The 13,862-nt window shown below is 46.0% G+C and overlaps 1 long non-coding RNA gene across 2 annotated transcripts in view; it reads right to left on the reverse strand.

The window, feature by feature from the left end:
- LOC127000412 (uncharacterized) overlaps nt 1-13,862 on the reverse strand; it is a 147,798-nt gene that overhangs the window by 14,652 nt on the left and 119,284 nt on the right. The window contains exon 3 of one of the 2 annotated variants that reach the window (XR_007754026.1): nt 1,783-1,885. The exons of the other annotated variant lie outside the window; for it this stretch is intronic. This is a non-coding gene — a long non-coding RNA (uncharacterized LOC127000412). Of the gene's footprint in view, nt 1-1,782; nt 1,886-13,862 lie in introns of those variants that run through there. 2 annotated transcript variants of the gene reach the window in all.

The raw sequence follows: 13,862 nt of genomic DNA on the forward strand, positions 1-13,862 counted from the left end.
TCAAAACGTAAATGGGTGGAAAGAGTGCAAAAGAGGAAAAGTAGGAGTAAGGGAAAAGAAAAGGAGGAAGAGGAGGAACATGGGATGGAAATAGTAGAGGGAGCAAAAGGAAGGGAAAGGAAAAGGAAGGAGAGAGGGAGGATACGGGATGAGGAAAGAATAGGAAGTAAGAAAAAAAAGGAAACGAAAATGAGGACGAATATAGCAATGACGAAATGAGAGAAGCAGGAGTGAGGAAAAAAAATAGGAAATGAAGAAGAGAGGGAGTATACGCAGATAACAGGAGGGGAAGAAGAATGAAGAAAAAAACTGAAGGGAGGAGAAGAAAGAGGGAGGGAAAAGGAATAAGAGAGAGAGAAGGGAACAAGAAACCCATAATCCATGCTACTGGGGGAAGGAGGGGGACGGCGAAGAGGGTTTCCAGATTGCTGAGACGAAGAGACGGGGAGGAGGGGAGGGTTAAGAGGTAAGAAAGGGACAGAATGGACTATTGCTGTTAAGGGAAGGCCGAGGGTGGATGGGTAAAGGTTTTAGTGATACCTGGAGAGGGTTAAGATGGCTCATGGAAGGGGAGGGAGGGAAAGAACCGTAACTGGATGAAGACAAATGAGAGCGTGAGAGAAGAAGAGGAGGAGGAGGGAGAGGAAGAGGAAGAAGAAGGAACAGAAGACTAAGAAGAAAGAAAGAAAGGAAGAATAGGAAAGAATGCGTGAGAGAAGAAGACTAAGTTAATGGTGATGACGAAGAAGAAGGAAAAAAAGAAAGAAAGAAAGAAAGAATATGAAAGAATGCGTGAGCGAAGAAGACGAAGACGATGGTGATGACGAAGAAGAAGGAAAAGGAGAAAAAAAATATTGTGACTAACGAACGAAACACACACAAAAAAGAGGGTAAGAAGAGGAGGAGGAGAAGAGGAAGAGGAGGAGAACCATCATCAAGGACAAGCGTAGGAGGAAGTAGGTGTTGAAGGAGGGAAAAAAAATGCAAGCGACAAAGATGATCGCGGATACTGAAGAAGGAAGCGGAGTAAGAGGAAGATGACGAAGATGAAGGTGCGGCGGTGGAGAAAAAAAGAGGAGAGTAGAGATGAGATGAACTGAGCAGCATCTTCATCAGCCCAGGTACTCAGCTTATCCCAGAGTGGCCGCAGGTTAAGGGCAGAAGAAGGGGATGAAGGGAGACACCTCAACAATACCTGGTCTACAGTGGGCTTCTCTCTCCCTCCCTCCTTTCCTTCAGCCTTCTTAGGACAGGCTCATCCTCAGCAGCCAAAGGGTAATACCAGGACTCTCGCTGACAAATAAAGTCTCGCCCATGAACCATAATTACCTGTGTGTGAGGGGAGGGGGGGTGCACAAGAGGATAAAGGGCAGGAGTGAGGGAAAAGGAGAGGAAGAAGAGGGGCGACATGGGATGGGAGTAGGAGTGTAGGAGTGTGATTAACATTTTATAATTCGCATTATTTTTTTTTTTTTCTTTTTTTCTTACTCGGTGTGAGCAAGAAGATGATTTAGTGGCGCAGCGAAGCAATAGATGGCGGGATAGTGTGGGTTGAAAACTGACATTAGTGTATATTGTCTTGGGGTCTAAATAATAGGAGAGCGAGAGCGAGAGAGCGAGAGAGAGAGAGATAGAGAGAGAGAGAGAGAGAGAGAGAGAGAGAGAGAGAGAGAGAGAGAGAGAGAGAGAGAGAGAGAGAGAGAGAGAGAGAGAGAGAGAGAGAGAGAGAGAGAGAGAGAGAGAGAGAGAGAGAGAGAGAGAGAGAGAGAGAGAGAGAGAGAGAGAGAGAGAGAGAGAGAGAGAGAGAGAGAGAGAGAGAGAGAGAGAGAGAGAGAGAGAGATACTTATCGTTCACCTGGAGACGGATCAAGGCAGCCAAACTTACCTGAAAAGATAAAAAAAAAACTATAATTAAAAGAATGAATGCATGAGAGAGAGAGAGAGAGAGAGAGAGAGAGAGAGAGAGAGAGAGAGAGAGAGAGAGAGAGAGAGAGAGAGAGAGAGAGAGAGAGAGAGAGAGAGAGAGAGAGAGAGAGAGAGAGAGAGAGAGAGAGAGAGAGAGAGAGAGAGAGAGAGAGAGAGAAATATCAACAAAACAGTGAAAATATAATACCTTTCTTAATCTAATATGATAAAGCACTGCATGATCGCCAGCAATATCATGAATAAATAAATAATAAACGGAACAATAATGAATTTGAACGTAAAAACACATTAATAACGACCAGGGAAAACACAACACCGTAAATAACGACGAACATCAACATTGGAGGGGGAGAAATAACAAACAAAAACAAACTTATATTGAAAGCACATTGAAAAATATTGCCGTGGAAAGTTACAGGTGAACTACGAGAAAGAATGTTTGTCAGCTGTGAAGGTAAACAAAAATGGGAGGCAAAGAAATATAGAGACGCAAGGTAAGTTCAAGGAGGTTTGAGGGGAGAAAAACCCAATAAAGAAAAACTGCAAAGACTGAAAGACATAAAAATGGCGTGAAAAAAAAGTTAAAGAAATCTGATGAAATATGTAGCAAGGGTAAAGGCTAACAAATGAAACTGAGGAACGCGATGAATTGGTTTGGGGGAAGAAGAATATGAAAAAACAACAACTGAGATATATATAAAAAAAACACACGTAAAAAATAAGATAAATCAGAAGAAATGTTTAATAGGTGTAGGGATAAGACAATAAAGGTGAAGTAATGAGAAAAGTGTAGCAGGTATGAGTATAAAAAAAAAAATAAGTCCATGGCAAAGTGTACGAGGTGTGAGGGTGAGGAATAAAGATCAGTCCCAGGCAGTGTTCATGAGGTGAGAGGATCGTCGGGCGCGCAGGTGTGACGCCCTTGATCAGCCCACGCGAAGGAGAGGTAATCAGCGTGACAGGATGAGGCAAACACCCTTATAATGGACCGTCATTAAGGAGTAAATAAGACCAGAGGTAAACATCCCCTCAAAGAGGAGACACGTAGCTTCTTCTTCCTCTTCTTCCTCCTCCTCCTCCTCATTCATCATCTTATATTTCTTCTCGTTTCGTCTTTCACCTCCTCCTCCTTCACCTTTTTTTTCTCTTTCTCTGTTTGTTCCTCCTTCCTTTCGTATTTTTCCTGCTTAGTTTCCTGTTATGTTTCCTTCCTTCATTTCGTCTTGCTCCTCCTCTTTTTTTTCCTTCCTCTTGTCCTCTTACTTTTCCTCCTCCTCCCATAATACATTGCCTAAGGGGAAACTTGTGGAAAGGGGACGACATGTGCGTGTGTGTGTGTGTGTGTGTGTGTGTGTGTGTGTGTGTGTGTGTGTGTGTGTGTGTGCCAAGGAGGGGAGAAAACCTTTAACCACCCTAATAAATGTTATGACGTATGGCTTTCTACACCCCTCCTCTCCAGACGCTCTCCTCCTCGTCTTCCTCCTCCTCCTCCCCAGTCGCTCTCTTTATCGCCCTCCCTCCCGGCCGCCAGAGGGACGCTGAATCAACACACCGACAGTAAATATTTGAGCGAGGGAGGCTGGAAGGTTTAGTCTGAGTCACTGCGACGTAATGTGACGTATAAAATATCGGGTCCGTATATTCCCTTCCCCCTCGAGGTATTAAATATTACTCCGGACCCGCCGTCTTCATTAGAAAGCCCTTGGGAGGCGGGACTTTAATGATTTGGTGGTTACGTTCAGGGGTAGGAGGTAAGAGAGAAAAAATTGGGTTCATTGTGCATGTTTTCTGGGAACCCTAAACTACAGACTGTCAGGAAGGGAATCGGAAACCTGAATCTAATTAATGGGGGCTTGGATCCTTAAGGTTATCCTCAGGGGTAGGAGGTAAGAGAGAAAAATTTGGGTTCAATGTGCATGTTTTCTGGGAAGCTTAACTACAGGCTGTTAGGAAGGGAATTGGAAACCTGTATCTGATTAATGGGGGTTTGGATCCTTAAGGTTATGCTCAGGGGTAAGAGGTAAGAGAGAAAAATTTGGGTTCAATGTGCATGTGTTTTGGGAACCTTAAACTACAGGCTGTTAGGAAGGGAATTGAAGCCAGTATCGGTGTTTAATAGGGGTTTGGATCCTTTGTTTCACTCAAGGTTACGTTCAGCGAAAATCTGGGTACAATATGCATGGTTTCCGGGAACTTAAAGCAACACAGACTGTCGGGAAGAGAGTCAGAACCTAAAGATGTGGTTAATAGGGGTTTGGATTCTTAATGGTCACTCTTAAGGGCGTGTATCTCACCTGGATGGATTAAATAAATACACGTGTTACTTAAGCGAACGAGAGAACATTTTGTGAAGAGTCTGACATTTGTATTGCAAGTAAGAAAGAGTAACAAAAGATTCAAATTTAAAAGCAACTAACGTGAGAGAGCAAAAGCGAGAGCGAGAGCGAGAGCGAGAGCGAGAGAGAGAGAGAGAGAGAGAGAGAGAGAGAGAGAGAGAGAGCGAGAGCGAGAGCGAGAGAGAGAGAGAGAGAAAAGGGGAGGTGGGGGGAGGGGGGGGGCTCACAGACGAAGGGGCGCCGCTATGAAGGGACGCCGCCACATCAGCTCAATCAACAAAATTAAATTCTTTTGGATGGTCTTGAAATCTGTCACTGGAAGCGTGGAGGGAAAGGAATAGGAGATGGAGGAGGAGGAGGAGGAGGAGGAGGAGGAGGAGGAGGAGGAGGGCAAAGGCGATTAGAAGGAGGACGAAGAAAAGGATGAAAAAAAAAGGGAGATGAGAAGACGAGGAAAAGGAAAGATGAAAAAAAATATATAAGGAGGACGAGGAGGATGAGGAGGCGGATGAGGTGGAAGAGAAGGAGGAGGATGAAGAAGAAGAAGAGGAAGGGGGAAGGAGGAGGACAAGGAGAAGGAGGGAGAGGATGTGTAAACGAGAAAAAGAGGTAAAGTGGAGAAAAGGAGACGAAGAGAAAGAATAATATGCAAAATGAAGGATAAAAAGAGAAACAAGAAGTGTAGAGGAGAAGAAGGGAGAAGATTGTGTAGTCTGAGAAGGAGAAGGAAGAGGAGGAGGAAGAGGTGGAGGGGGACGACGAGGAGGTGTGGTAGGAGGAGGAGGAGGAGGAGGAAGAAGATTGTGCAGTCTGAGGAGGTAGAGAAGGAAGAGGAGGAGGAAGAGGGGGAGGGGGACGACGAGGAGTAGGTGTGGTAAGAGGAGGAGGAGGAGGAGGAGGAGGAGGGAGAAGATTGTGCAGTCTGAGGAGGAGGTAGAGAAGGAAGAGGAGGAGGACGCAGACGAGGAGGGGGAGGGAGTAGGAGGAGGAGGCGAGCCCTTCTGTACGCAAGCCATCACAAGTTGAGCTCAATTAGTTATTCCGTGCTGGGCCTAACTCCCTAATTACATTAACGTCCCGCGCAGAGCCGAACGCGGGTATTGAAGCCTGATTAAAGTGAGTCTTGAGGAGCGGCGCGGCGCACACGAGGACCCGCGGACACGCACACGCCGCCCCACTCCCACGCCACTCGCCTTAATAGCCAATCAGCCCGGCACTCCCTGCTGCTGCTACTACTGCTGCTACTACTACTACTACTACTGCTACCGTCCCAAGGGAATGAGTACTGATGAGGCTTGTCCCCGAACCAGACTTCTTTTACGTCTTAGCTGTCTTCTTGTTTCGTTATATCTGCTACTGTAACAAGAACTAACATCACTACTATGACTACTACTAACACCTCTACCTCTACCACTACTACTATTACTACTATTGAATGTTGGTGCCTTTTTTTTGTTTTGTGTGGTTTGTTCCCGAAGAAGAAAGTTTATTTTTTGTTACTCTCATTTCTTAGTTTCCTCCTCGTGTGTTGGTAGCCTCGTCTTATATGGCCTTATCTAATACTTCCACACGGCGTTATCTCTTTCTTTCATGCTCTTTCGCTTCCTCTTTGCACCGCTATTTCCATGTATACAAGAATTCCGCCTTCACATACCATCTTCCAGTATCCATTTTTCAACTCTGATTTTCCGCGGGCGAAGTCCCACTCCCACTTTATGCACTAACGCCCTCCAGAGCCTCACGCTAAGCCCTGACCGAGTCCACGCCCGAGGCACTGGCCGGGCTGACGGGGCGCTATATAGGCTCTCACTGCACTGTCCTGAGCTGCCGAAATCCGCTGGGCATTACAGGACAGCTGGTAGGGAAGAGTGGATCAGGGTGGAACGCTGAGAGGTGGGTGAGTGGAAGTGCATATGTATGAGGAGGTGGTAAGTGAGAATGGAGTAAGAGTGGACGATGAAAGAGGTGGATGGATGAATGAAGGTGCATAAGGGTAAGTAATGTGGATAAGTGGAAGAGTGGATTAAAAATAGAAAACGTTGGATGGGTAAGGAGGTGATAGATGGAAGTGGATGCAAGATGGTATGCTAGAGAAAGGTGGATGAACTAGTGGAGGCATGGATGAGTATATGAGTGGTGAGTGGAAGAATGGAATAAGAGAGAAGTAAGAAAGAGTGAGAGAGAAGTGGATGAACACTCTTCCCTTTTCCCATCTACCCATCCACACTGTCTCCCTAGCTTCCACCTATCTCTCCACCCTCTCCCTCCACTCCCTATCCATACGCTTTCTCTCTCCCTAGCTTTCACCCACCTCTCTACCCTCTCCCTCCACTCCCTATCCATACGCTTTCTCTCTCTCTCTCTCTACCTAACATCCACCTCCCCACCCTCTCTCTCTTACCCATCCATCCTCTCTCTCTTGCCATTCCCTATCCCTCCCTCTATCCTCCCGGCGCCCTATCCAGCCTATCCACTCTCTCCCTCTCTCTCCACCGGCAAGGCTTCCCCCGAGGACCACTTAGGCAATGATCCGGCCTAGTCTAACATCCGCTCAAGTGCCTGCCGCCGCGGTGCCCTTCCGACGCTGCCCTCAGGGAACGCCAAGATTAAGGGAGCCTCGTTTAAGGGCCCTTACTTCGTCATCCTTTATCTCCCCTCTCCCTTTATTCTTTCCTTCCTTTTTTTCCCCTTTCACTTGTTTCGTCTTCCTTTACCTCTCCCTCTCTCTCTATTCTTTATTACAATCTTTCATTTCCTTTTTCATTCCTCCCTTGCTTCGTCATCATTTATATCTCCCTCTCCAACGCTTCCTTTTTATTCCTTTCTTCTTTATATTCATCCTCGTTTCATCCGTCCTTTATTTCCTCTCTCTTTTCTTTTTCTTTCCTTTCTTTTCCATTTCTCCCTTGCTTGCTATCCTTTACCTCTCTCTCTCTCTCTCTCTCTTCTTTATTTCCCTCTTTCATTTTTTTCCCTTCTCCATTGTTCATCATCCTTTTACCTTCCCTTCTCCCTCCGTCGATTCTTTCCTTCTTTCCTTTCTTTTTTTCCCTCTCCCTCCTTTCTTTCTTTACTCTTTTATTTCGTCTTTCTCTCCTTTCTTGCTCTAACCCTCCTTAACTTTCCCAACCTTTCCTTTCTTCTTTTTTCCTTCCTTCCTTGTTTAATCCCCCCTTTCCTAACTCTCTCATTCCCTTCCTTCCTTTCTTCATTCCTTCATACATTCCTCCCTTCATTCATTCATCGTCTGTCCTCCTATCCCTCGAAGACGTTTTTTAGAGAGAGAGAGAGAAAGGAAGGAAGGAAGGAAACGGAAGAAGGGGAAATAAAAAGGAAAGGGAAGGAGGGAGAGAGTGAAAAAGAAAAAAATAGAGGAGGACGCCGAAGAAGACCAACACAGCCTCCTATAAATCAAAGGATGAGGCCCGGACGAGGAATTAAACGTTACAAAAAAGAATTAGTGTTTTCCCCCAAGAGCTTAAAGTTCTTCTCTCCCTCCCGGGCCTGTAAGCTCCTCCGGCGGGGCTTTGGTGCGGCGGCGGAGGCGAGAGTGGTGGTGGTGGTGGTGGTGGAGGTGGGAGTAGCGGTGAGGACAGTAGCATCGATATTAGTAGTGGTGGTGGTGGTGAGGGGGACTGGGAGGGGTAGTAGAGGGGTGGTGGTGGTGGTGGTGGTGGTGGTGGTGGAAGTTGTGTGGTGATACTGTTTAATAAGAAGTGGAAGGGAGTGGGTTCAGAGACGGGGAAGTGGAGGAGAGACAGGTAGTAAAGGTGGAGGAGGGAGAGGAGAAGGTGGAAGAGGAAGCAGAGAAAGTAGAAAGAGAAGGAAAAGAAAGAGTAGAAAGACAGGAAAAGGCGACAGTTCTGGTGGATTGAAGGTGGAAGAAAGAGGAGGTGGAGGAGGGAGGAGGAGGAGGAGGAGGAGTATTTCTGGAGATGGTGATACACATACTGAGTGGAGGAAGGGTGAAGTGAAGGAGGGAGAGAAAGGGGGGAGAGGGAGGAGTGTGTGTGTGCGTGTGTGCGTGCGTGCGTGTGTGTGTTTGGGGGGGGGGGGGGGAAATAGCGGCGTCCTTGTTCTCGTTTCCACCGTCATAGTCTGTTGTTGTAGCAGAGGGGGGGGGGGAGGAGGAGGAGGAGGAGGAGGAGGAGGAGGAGGAGGGGCAGAAGGGGGGGGAGTGTTTCTCTGTCTGATCGTCCTCGTTAGTAAGGGAGCCCGTGGATTAATATTAACAGAGAAGACGGGAGGGAAACTACAAGGAAACAACTGTAGAATCTAAGTAATAATATCGAGTAATTAAATATTTTCCTCTTTAATTAATATCGAACACTTAATTATCATCTTTTTTTTCACTACGGTATATATTTTTTGGTAAGTCACTTATTCCTAATTACATATCTTCTTCTAATATCAAACACTTAATTATCTTCTCATTTTCTAATTGCATATCTTTCCCTTTAATTAATATCGAACGCTTCATTACGCTATTTTTTTATATATATTTTTCAGTAAGTCACTTTTCCTTGTTTTTCTGCACTATAATTCCTCCTTTCTGGGTTTCATTTCTTCCTTATCTTTCTGTTTATCTAGTGAGTCAAATTCAACAAGACAATATTTTTCTTCGTAAGGTGGCACAGGTTTGAAGATATAGTTCTGCTGTTGGCCTGGTTGTTGCTGAATCATTCCTCCCGACACGTTATTCTCGGACACAGATTGTACGGCATGTATAATCGACAAATGCAGCGATGTTCTCGTCTTCCTCTTCCTCTTCCCCTTCCTCCACATCCTCTCCTTGGTATAACTGTTCCTCCTCTATGCACAGCTCTGCTCTCTAGTTCCTCTTCCTCTTCCTCTTCCCCTTCCTCCGCATCCTTCCCTTCTTATCTCTTTTTCCTCTTCCTCTTCCCCTTCCTCCGTATGCTTCCCTTACTGACTCTTCTTCCTCTTCCCTTTCCTCCATATCCTCTCCTGGTATAACTGTTTCTCCTCAATGCACATCTCTGTTCTCTCATTCCTCTTCCCCTTCCTTCCCTTACTGACTCTTCTTCCTCTTCCTCTTCCCCTTCCTTCACATACTTCCCTTATTCCCTTCTTCCTCTATATCTACACTTGTTCTCGTCTTCCTCTTCGTTCTCTCCTTCATCATCGTCCTTTCTTTACTTTACCTCTTCCTCATCTTATTTACATCTGTTCTCATTTTCCTCTTCCTTTTCCCTTTCCTCCGCATCCTTCCCTTACTCTACCTGTTCTCTATAATTCTCTTCCTCCGCATCCTTTCCTTACTAAATGTTCTTCTTCTATGTTAACCTGTTCACGAATACATCTTATCCCTACATACATACGCTCACTCACTCTCACTCTCACTCTCTCTCTCTCTCTCTCTCTCTCTCTCTCTCTCTCTCTCTCAGCAAACACAGCACCATTTATTCGCAACAGTACAAAACACAACACGGCACACAGCAGCAACACAACCAATCACACAATGGCGCTAACGCTAAGCACACATAACTTAATTACGAAGGTCAACAGCAAACGTGAGGAACCTGGAAAAGGGATTGGCCAGTGAGGGGAGAACTCCATACGGGGCGAGTCGGAGATGATTAAGAGATGAAGGGAGGCAAGGAGAGGAAAGGTGGTGTGGCAGGGGAAGGAGGTGGAGGAGAGGGAAGGAGGAAAGAGTGAGGTAAGGAGAGGAAAGGAGGAGTGGCAGGGGAAGGAGGTGGAGGAGAGAGAAGGAGAGGAAGGTAAGGGTGAGGAAAGGAGAGGAGAGGAAAGGAGGTGCGGAAGAGAAGGACAGAGAAGGGGAGGAAAGGGTGAGGGAAGGAGAGGAAGAGGAGTAAAGGGAGAGGAAAGGAAATGAAGGGCACAGAGTCAGGGGACTGGAAAAGGGGAGAAAAGGGGAGGAAAGGGAGAGGGAAGAAGGGGAGTAAGAGGAGAGGAGAGGAAATGAAGGGAAGCAAAGGGATATGGAAGAAGGAGGAAGGAGAAAATGAGGAATGGAAAACTATTGATAACGTAGAATAGAAAGGTGAGGCAAAGCAGAGAAAACGAAAGGAAAGGAAATAGCGAGAAAAGGAAACCAAGGAAAGCAGAAGGAAACTAAGAGAAGCAATGAAAGAGGAAATGAGAAGGGAACAAAATGGACAAGGAAAGAAGGAAGGAGGAGGAAAGGAAAGGCAGTAGAGACGGCAGGGTGAAACGAAGGACGGGGAAGGAAAGGGGTGAAGGAGGGACCCACATGCAGCAGTTAACAGGGTGGTCATTGAACGCTTCCTTCCTATATATAAGAGGTCGAGTGGCTCAAGCAAATACGGTGGAAAACAAACGCAAGGTAGGAAGCGTAATACACCAGTGACGCAGAACAAACAAGACTTGAAAACAAAGGGGAAGACGTGCTGGTGGGGAGCTGAATTAGAGGGTAGCGCTTGGCGAGAGAAGGAACGGAGGGGATGAGGCGCTAAAGGAGGCGGAAGGAGAGGGAAGGAGCGAAGGGTAAGGGAAGTAGAAGGGAAGAAGGAAAGTATGAGGGAAGGGAGGAAGAGGAGAAGACGGTGAGGAGAGGATGAAAAAAGGAGGGGAAAGGGAGATGGATAGATGGTGGGGAGGTGAATTAGAGGGAAGGAACGGAGGGGATGAGGCGCTTAAGGAGGCGGAAGGAGAGGGAAGGAGCGAAGGGTAAGGGAAGTAGAAGGGAAGAAGGAAAGTATGAGGGAAGGGAGGAAGAGGAGAAGACGGTGAGGAGAGGAGGTGAAAGGAGGGGAAAGGGAGATGGATAGATGGTGGGGAGGTGAATTAGAGGGAAGGAACGGAGGGGATGAGGCGCTTAAGGAGGCGGAAGGAGAGGGAAGGAGCGAAGGGTAAGGGAAGTAGAAGGGAAGAAGGAAAGTATGAGGGAAGGGAGGAAGAGGAGAAGACGGTGAGGAGAGGACATGAAGAGAGGGGAAAGGGAGATGGATGTAGAGGAGAATGAAGAAAATGGGAAATGGAATGAAATAGGGAAGGATAGGTAGAGGAGGGGAAGATGAGATACAGAAAAGGAACCAAATGTAAATTAGAGGGAGTAAAAGGAGGAAAGAAAGACGGAAGAAAAGAGAGGAAGGGAACGAAAAGGACAGGGAAGATAAATGAAAGAAGAAAGGGAAAGGAAAAAGAGACACAAGAGGAGAGTGAGAGAGGGAATGGACAAGAAGAAAGGTGTGACAGAGGCAAAGGAGATGAAAGATGAAAGAAATGGAAATAGGTAGAGGAGAGAGAGAGAGAGAGAGAGAGAGGGGGAAGCAGAGAGAGAGAGAGAGAGAGAGAGAGAGAGAGAGAGAGAGAGAGAGAGAGAGAGAGAGAGAGAGAGAGAGAGAGAGAGAGAGAGAGAGAGAGAGAGAGAGAGAGAGAGAGAGAGAGAGAGAGAGAGAGAGAGAGAGAGAGAGAGAGAGAGAGAGAGAGAGAGAGAGAGAGAGAGAGAGAGAGAGAGAGAGAGAGAGAGAGAGAGAGAGAGAGAGAGAGAGAGAGAGAGCAGCCAATCGTACCAACAAGAGAGACTAATCAGTTTGTGAAGAGTGGAGGCGAGGTGAGGGCAGGTGAGGGTTATCGATCACCTGAGACGCCAGTAATCAGTCCTCAGGTGTTCCGGGGTGAGATGGAGAGGACTAATTAACGCGAGTAAGTGATCAGGTATGCTTTAGGGCGCGTAGGGACACAGACATTCACACGAGCCGCTTGGAGGATGAGAGGAGGAGGGAGGAGGAGGAGGGGCGAGGGAGGAACAAAGGGAAGGGAGGAACAGAGGCAGGAAGGGAGAGGCATTGGTGAAGTAAAGGGAAGAAGATGAAGGAGAGCACTGGGATGGTGAATGAGGAGAAAACGAGGAATGGAAAGGTACTGATAGAGAAGGATGGGAAGGGAAGGGAATAAGGAAGAAAGGAAGGTAAGAAGGAGGGAAGAGAGGGAGAAACAAGAGGAATAGAGGGATGAAGAGAGGAACAAGAGGAAGGGATTGAGGTGGAGGGTGTTTGCTTTATTTGGAGGGTGGAGAAGGTGGAGGGTGGACGAGATGAAGCACTTAAGTATTACCTTGCACCTGGTCAGGGAAGGTGTGTACTAATTATCAGTTTGCTTTGTGGAGGAAAAAAAAGGGAGTGTTGTCCCACCTGGCAGACTTTTGTATTGCGTCAGGTGGTCAGCATAGATTCAAGGGCCAATGAGACGGAGATGAACGCCGAGGTCACGAGCAGCTTAATATATGCCCCCAATAAACACATTCTTACATAAAACGAAAACTAAACCAAAATATCAAAACCGAGAGTGAAAAGAAACAGTAAATAAGAATAAGTGTGTATAGAAAAGATGTGAAATTTGAAAAAGGGAGAAAAATGAGAGAAAAATAAGAAGGAAAAAGAATGTCAGAAAGAAATAAAATCTGGGAAGGGAGGAGACGGAAAAGTTGAAGAACACAACACAACAATAGCCGAGACAAATATGTGCACAGCCAGAGTGAGAGCAAGACCCGGAGTGCGAGATTCGATACCAAATGGACAAGAAAACTGAAAAAAAAATAGATACTCTGGATAAAATGGAAAAAAAAAATGAAAAAACGGATGAACTTGGAAAAAAAAAATGCTGAGATGCTGAGACAGAGCGCAAAAGGAATGGAGAAAGAAGAAGTAAGATAGAGATGTGGGTAAGTAGAGTAAGGAAACAAAGTAAGAATGTAAGAAGAGAAAGAGAATGCATGAGGGGAAAGTGTAAAGGGAAGAGAGCGGAGGAGGGATGAAGGAAGAGATAGAGAAGAGAGAAGAGAGAATAAAAAATGAACGTAAGGAAGGTTAGACAAAAAGGAGATAAGAAAATAATAAGGATGAAGGAGCAGACCTGAGACTGGCAAAGAAATAAAAGTGAGTAGAAGATAAAAAAGAGGAAACCAGATTCAAATAAAACAATACAGATAAAAAGAAACACAGTGGCAAAAGATACTGAATAAAACAAATCAGAAGAAAAAAACTAACAGAAAAGAAAGTATGGGAGGAGATGAGCATGCCTGAGATTCGAAGATAGTGATGAAAAGATAAAAGAAAGGAAATCAGATACACACAAAACAATACCCATAAACAGAAAAAAAACAAAGACAAAAGATACTGAATACAACAAATTAGGACAAAGACGAAAATAAACAAAACAGAAAATTAAGTAATGTGAAGAAGCTAATTTGTACACGCGGTCCCGGGAGGAAAAAAAACAGCTTAATGATCGCCGAAAAAAAAAAGAAGCAAAATATCTGTTATCCAGGTGAGAGAGGGGCACAAAGGGATTAATTAAGAGGTACACGAGGGGGCGGCCACAGGTGTAACACAATCAAGGTGTGGGCCGCGCCAACACACCAGGTAGGGCTAAGAAACACTACACCCGCTGGTACCTGTATTGTGTTGTGTTGTGGTTTGCTGTGTTGTGTTCTGGTGTGTGTGTGTGTGTGTGTGTGTGTGTGTGTGTGTGTGTGTGTGTGTGTGTGTGTGTGTGTTGCGCGTGCTAGTCGTGGTGGTGATAGTACTGGTCGAAGTGGAGGAGGAGGAGGAGGAGGAGGAGGAGATAAGATGGAGGTTAATAAGTTTGAGC

This window comes from Eriocheir sinensis, chromosome 18, assembly GCF_024679095.1.
Source record: "Eriocheir sinensis breed Jianghai 21 chromosome 18, ASM2467909v1, whole genome shotgun sequence".
Classification (NCBI taxonomy): Eukaryota; Metazoa; Arthropoda; class Malacostraca; order Decapoda; family Varunidae; genus Eriocheir; species Eriocheir sinensis.